The following is a 7,341-nucleotide window of genomic DNA, read 5'->3' on the forward strand; positions in this document are numbered from 1 at the left end:
AGGTGGCTTTGTCTGTGTCACTGCACTTCAGGGAGGACAGTCTTCTCCTACTGCAGACTGAGCCTACGCCCTCACCACATGCCCCCAGGGTGGTGGAAGCAGGCAGCCTTTGTCTTTCCCACAACACTCCAGGGAAACAGCAGGCTTTTCCTCCAAAGACTGCGCCCGCCCGAGGGTGGTGGATGCAGGCAGGTTCTGTAGCCTTCCAGGGAGGGAACCACTTTCCTCTAGCTGCGGACTGAGCCCCTGACCTATCATCGTACCCAGGGCTGCCTCCCCTCCTCCCCAGGTGCACGAACAGGAAGCAGGCTCCAGTCCGAAGAAAGCCCTGCAGTTAGAGATCAGATCCCTCTCAGTCTCAGTCCGAGGTCTTTCTCCTGTCCAGCTACAGTCCTGCACTTCCTAGCCTCTCTTTCTCTTCCCTTTGTCTCTCCGCAGAAGAGGGTGCCTCCCCTCTGTTCCCACGCGGCCTTTTTTTTTTTTTTATCTCCCCCAGTTAGGAGTTACCCACCTTTTTTCCAGCTTTCCCATTTCCATCTAATAGATTCAGTCTCTTTTCCTCCCACACTCTGGTGATCAAAGTCCTTTGGCTTCTACACTTCTTTGAGAGAGGCAGGAAGTATGGATTCCCCCTACTTCTCAGCCATGTTGGCCCCTTGCTATATTTCATTTAATTTAGACTTCACAAGGTTCTCATGAGTTTCCTTTAAATTAGTCCAAGCATACGTCCAGATTTTTATCACAAAAGTGCATTTGTTTTTGTCATTGATAGTAAATTTCTGTCATAGAAAACTGAAAGATCTAATTCAATCATAATCTATGGATTTTTTTCCCTGAACACATTTCTTTGCTAAATGCTCTATTTAATATTCAGTTTCTTGATGCTTTATTCTTTGTTTTTTGTTTTTTTGGTTTTTTTTTTTTTGAGAGAGAGAGACATAGAGAGAGAGAAATATAGAATGTGCTTGCAAGTGGGGGAGAGACAGAGGGAGAAGGAGAGAGAGAATCTCAAGCCAGCTCCACACTCTCAATTTCACAACTGAGATCATGACCTGAACCAAAATCAAGAGTCTGACAATAAACTGAGCCACCCAGGCACCCCAATACTTGATTCTTTTCAAGAGGACATTCATTCTTAGATAGTTCTTTCTTCTAGAGGAATAGCTGTTTTCATGCTTTTATCCAGAGAATATCTAGCCCAATGCTTATATTAATAAATAAATAAATAAATAAATAACCAACCAAATGAGCTATTTAACCCAGAAAAGCCTTGACTTCTCCAGTTCTAAACTTTATATTTACCTCCATTAAAGTAATCAATTTGTACAAATAAAAGGCTCAAATGAGTCACCTTTGTTCTATTCAAAGAGACCTCATTAACACCCAAAATTTAAAGATAGAGGAAAGAGAGTTGTAAAATAGTACTAACAAACTTTATAGATGTCAAAGTTTCTAGGTGAAGGCAATTTCTGAAATAATGCTATGAAAAAAATGAAATCTTCTTTCCTTAAACACCCTGGTTATCCTACCAGTTTCGTTCTCAAAACAATTTGGTTGTTGACTGTACTTACATAAATTAACAAACAGATACCTTGGCCTGATGGTTTGCCACCAACATACTTTTGCAAACATACATTCTATGGAACCATGGAATATGTTGTTGCTTGAATATACTTCACACAATTCAACATCCTTAGTTTTTCTCTTGGTAATCCTAAAAACCTCTAACAAAACAAATATCAAGAAGTTCAAAGAATATATCCAGATAATGCCACAGTGAAAGAATGGTTGTGGGTCATCGGTGCCTCTTCAGTTCTTCACAAAGGTATACTCCACCCTGTTGTTATTTGGGCATTCTAAAGACTAAGAGCCAGGAAGTTTATCAAATTGCATGCAGAAAGACTATTTGAGAATACATTCTGGATCTACACTTAAAATAAAGTAATAGGATAGTAAAAGCAAGATTAGCAGGTGATGTTGAAATATGAAGTGTTTCAATAGATGGCTCAGACCATTTCATGGTGAGCTCTAGAACTAGAGTTGCCTGAACTTGAGGTAAGGGGGTCAGGCTTTGTACCTCCTTCATCAGGCAGTTATTTAATATGAGCTGCCCCGGAAAGGAGTCATAACCTTCATGGAGCCAGCTCCTTTTCTCAACCCATAGAAGGTTGTGATATAGTTATATAGATTTCTCACCAACTGGGGAAACACATGCCTCAGTCCTATAGGAGAGATCTAATGAAGCATTTCTATCTCCATGAATCCCTTGAAGTTTCTGTTCTATGGTGATTGTAAGGAAATTGCCAAGTTAGAGAAATTAGAGACATTGGTTTACTAACTAAAATACCATGTGAGAAGGGGCCCATCGAGAGTTACATGCTTCCCATTTCTTACTGTATCATCTGGTTGACAGATGGTCTGCCTATTGCCTACAGCAGGTTATATTTTATTTAGAGGAGTTCAAAACCAGAAGAAGAAATTTATAATTAGGATTCTTACCACTAATTTAAGTTAATGAAAGTGCAGGAGAAAGTCATTTATATGTTCAATAAGTAGTGAACAAGAAGATGGAAGAGAGTAAAGGATGGGAAGATTTTCTATTTTGACTAGTACTCTATTTTACTTTGCACAGTACAAATTTTCCTACCACATTCCATGCTAAGATTGGAGTGACTTCAACAGGCTTAAGCCAGTTTCTACTCTCTGAAAATCACACAGAACTCTAATAAAACTGTAATTGATTTCTATCAGATTTTTGTATGAACATCTGTAGGCGGAATTTAGCCCATTTTCTCATCTCTACTATGGTTGAGTTTAAAGGTTACCAATAGCACCAGAAGGTGTGAGTAAAAGCATATTGTGCAGATTTAAGTTGAATGCAAGTTTTTCTTATCTTTCATGCTTATGATGTAAAACCATTTCATTGGGTCAATATAATGCATAACAGGTGTTATTCAAATATAAAATATATAGATTTAATATAATTTTCTTAGGCATAAAAATTCTACTGAAACAGTCCAGGGAGTTTAGAGTGTTTAGAAATGACTAGAAGCACATGTAAAAAGTAAACTGTCCTAAATATTTAAATGCGTTTATTTTGATTTCAATGTTTAGTTTGTATATGTTACTCTAAAAGATGAAGAAAAATTAAATAAAAATTTACTAGGTAGAAATAAACACAATATGTCGTCCCTTCAATTTTGTCTAAGATTAAAGTTATTTGTTTTTGTTTAATTTTTTTTTGTTTACATGTACTATAGTTCAGAGCAAAATATTAAATCTATAATTTGGAATATTCATACAAACCAATTTTAATTTTTAAAACTGAAATGAAATTCTAGGGTGACAGGTCAAAATGAAAGTGATATCCATTGGGTTTCTATGAAATATCCAAGCTAGAGGATTCTAAATGTGTTGTAGTAAACACTTAAATAAATAGGAGAGATGAAATCTGAAGGATGAGCCCTGTAGTCAACACAGGGAACTAATATTATTGAACTTCTACTTAGCATCAGGTACAATGTGTTAGGTATCACACAGATTCATTTCCAAATGACTAAACATCCTGGAGAAACTCTGATGAAAGCATGAACACATTTCATTTTGCCACTTCTTTATGCTGGAATTAGGACATACCACTTTAGAAGCTTAAGATTTTCCTAAGAATTGAATTTTGTGTAACAAATAATCATGTTATTTAATTTTTAAAATGATTATTGATTTATTTTTGAGAGATAGAGCACATGGGCAAGAGAGGGGCAGAAAGAGAGAGGGAGAGGCAGATCCCAAGCAGGATTCCCGCTGTCAGCACAGAATCTGACATGTGGTTCAATCCCACTAACTGTGAGATCATGACCTGATCCAAAATCAAGGGTTGGGCGCCCAATGGACTGAGCCACCCAGGCACCCCTCATCATTTTAAATATAAATAAATTATATAATTAAGAAATCTTATAACAAAAATATCCTTGGTGTTTACTGATTAGTGCCCTCAAGCATATCTAATATGTTGGCCTATAGATCACTAAGAGCTTTTAAAAACTTACCATTAAAATTTCCTAAAGAAATTCTCCTTAATATTTTCACTAACAGTTTATTGCCTCCTATGTACCAAAACATGCTGGACATATCCTAAACTTTTATCTCAATCCTTACAACTGCAGATTATGTATTATTATCTCAATTATTGTATAGATGAGAAAACTAAGACTCAATGAAATTAAATAATGAACCCAAAATCATAGAGAAAACTTAAACCCAGAACTCTTAACTCTGACATGTACTTTCCTGTACACAAAATAACTAAATGTACTGCTAAAATCTGGAAGTGCTAGCACATAGGATCATTCATTTAAAAGCCATTATTTATATCTTGCTAAATCTCAGAAATATAAATTAAGAATGCTGTCTTATTAACGAATTAACTGAGGAGAATCCAAGGTCGAAATTTCCATTAAAAAATTCACTAGTTCCTTCCATACAGCAACTATTTACCCAGCCTCAGTCTATTTATTCGAATAATAACAAGTTCTGCTAAATGCTGAACAATGTGTCAAATGTTTTATTTTCACTACCTTAAATTCTTACAGCTCTGCAAAAAGTCATTTCCACATTTGAAAAAGCAAGGCTCAAAAAGTTTGACTAACTTGCCCATGGTAATGTGGTTAACTGAGGAGCTGGCATTCGAAGCTATAAATTAAGTTCAATCTTTAATATCAAAGGGGTATATATTTAAAAGAGAAATGATTTGGTGGTGTGAACTACGATGATGATGAGGGGAAATGTGGGAAGAAGCCAACAGAAAGGAAGTGTTTCAGGATTTACAGTGAAAGAAGGGTAGGAAGAATGACGGAAAGTTTTATGAGCTCCTTTAAGAATATGAGAAGTTTTCCCAACTTGCTGTTGTGATCTTGTGGCCGTATTATCATTTGCAAGCTAAAAGAGCAGGATATAAATCCTCACACAGATGCCGGGAGAACTAATTAGATAATGTTTGTAATGTACACTGAGCTCCTTAGAGAAAGGTCTTGGAATGCAACATATTAAAAACAAGTGCACTGAGGCTTTTTTGGTCCCTAACAGGATTGATGGGAATATAGAATACTTCACATTTGCAAAGGAAAGAGGGTAGAGGCATTAGAAAAATAGTCTAATACAGAGAGGATTTTATTTTATGAACAGCCTAAATTTGCAGTTAGACCCAGAAGTCTCACAGATAAAACTGAGAGAAGAAAAATGGAGAATTAGTTTTTGGGAACGAATTCAGCTAACAAGATTAAGAGCACAGGACATAAAATACAGTATATAAGAAGTGAAGGAAAAAAGAAACTGAAAGCCAAGACGATCTAGTTGATGAGAAGCCGAGCCTTCAAATCAGTGAGCTTAGAATGTGGTTCACAGTCAGCCCAGGAGAGGGATTTATTTCTGGCTCTATTTTGGCTTTTGAAGTTAAAGGATTCTTAATCTAAAACATCCAGGGAAAGTGGGATTGGGTAAAGGGGATGTGTGACATTTATGCTCAAAATTGGGACAGTTAATCTTCATTCAGGAAGAGAAACAAGGCCTCAAATTACATAAGTTTGAAAAATATTTAAAAGACACTCGCTTCAACATTGATGAGGGTATTTTTATGCCTAAATTTCCCAAAACTATCATTGAGAATATATGCATATGTATATATTTAAAAAAGCATATGCATATGATATGCATATGGTATCTTCCTACTGACATAGATCACCTCCATAATATTTACTCCTCATATAATTATTATCAGTTGTATGTCGGGTACGGTTGTCAGATATAACCAATAAAAATACAGTTAAACTTGACTTTCTGACACTAACAATGACATTAGTATAAATAAATCTCAAATATAGCATGGGGGATTCTTATAATAAGATGTTATTTGTTGTTCATCTGAATGTCAAATTTAACTGGCATCCTGTATTATCTGACACCCTGAGACAGAGCTTTGTCACAAAGAGTGGGGAGGGGCAGGGGCTCCTGGGTGGCTCAGTTGGCTGAGTGTCCCACTTCGGCTCAGGTCATGATCTCGTGGCTCATGAGTTTGAGCCCTGTGTCCGGCTCTGTGCTGACAGCTCAGAGCCTGGAACCTGCTTCAGATTCTGTGTCTCCCTCTCTCTCTGCCCCTCCCCCACTTGTGCTCTGTGTCTCCCAAAAATAAGTATACATTAAAAAATTTTTGAAAGAGTGGGGAGGGGCATTCTCCAGTATTCCTATATAAACAAAAGAGACAGAAATAAAATTTTAGGGGAAAAAAAGCTTCATTTATTTATAATTAAAATAAATGTTCCTTAAAAAGCACAGATGCCAAAAAGGCCTTATTTTTCAAAAAAAAAAAACTTTTAACGTTTATTTATTTTTGAGAGAGAGAGGGAGACAGAGCATGAGCAGGGGAGGGGTAGAGAGAGAAGACACAGACTTGCAAGCAGATTCCAAGCTCTGAGCTGTCAGCACAGAGCCTGACTCAGGGCTCAAAGTCACCAACCCTGAGATCATGACCTGAGCCAAGTCGGACATTAACAATAGTTGGACATTCAACCACTCAGGTGCCCCCCAAAGGGCTTAATTTTAAATCAACTGTTAACTAAAACTTGCTCAGATCTTCACATGTCAAACATGACAACCAGCTAAGAATATTTCTCAAGAGTCTGTTTGAACATAGGTTTTCTTTAAAAATTAACGATCCTCTCAAATCATGTGTAGCTCAATCTGACACTGAATATATACTAAACCACCAATCATATATAACTGACTGTATAGTGCTTAGATATTTTTCTGGTATGGTGACAATATTACCTTATACTTATGTTAGATCTGCTGTAAGCATTTTGCTCATTCTGGACTAATGTGCACAACTGGTAGGAAAAGCAAATTAAAAATGATTTGAATGTGTATAGAGGAGCTAGGAAATGAAACATAGCTTTGTTCTGTTGGAAATGTAGATATAACTGAGTATGCATTGGGGCACGTATTTTCGGATTGGGCTAACTCTTTTTTTAATGTTTATTCATTTTTGAGAGAGAGAAAGAGTGCACACATGTGCTCGCATGTATGAGTGGTAGAGGGTCACAGAAGGAAGAGGACAGAGGATCCGAAGTGGGCTCTGAGCTGACAACAGCCAGCAGATGTGAGGCTGGAACTCACCAACTGTGAGATCATAACCTGAGCCAAAGTCAGACACCCAACCAACAGAGCCACCCTGGTGCCCTGGGCCAACTCTTTTTTAATTTACAGGGGTACTGTGGAAACTCCTTCAAGAGAATTCATCTAGGGAATAAGAAAATTTGTGGGACCAGGGAGATCCAGCAACACAGCTCT

This window comes from Neofelis nebulosa, chromosome 3 (assembly GCF_028018385.1).
Source record: "Neofelis nebulosa isolate mNeoNeb1 chromosome 3, mNeoNeb1.pri, whole genome shotgun sequence".
Classification (NCBI taxonomy): Eukaryota; Metazoa; Chordata; class Mammalia; order Carnivora; family Felidae; genus Neofelis; species Neofelis nebulosa.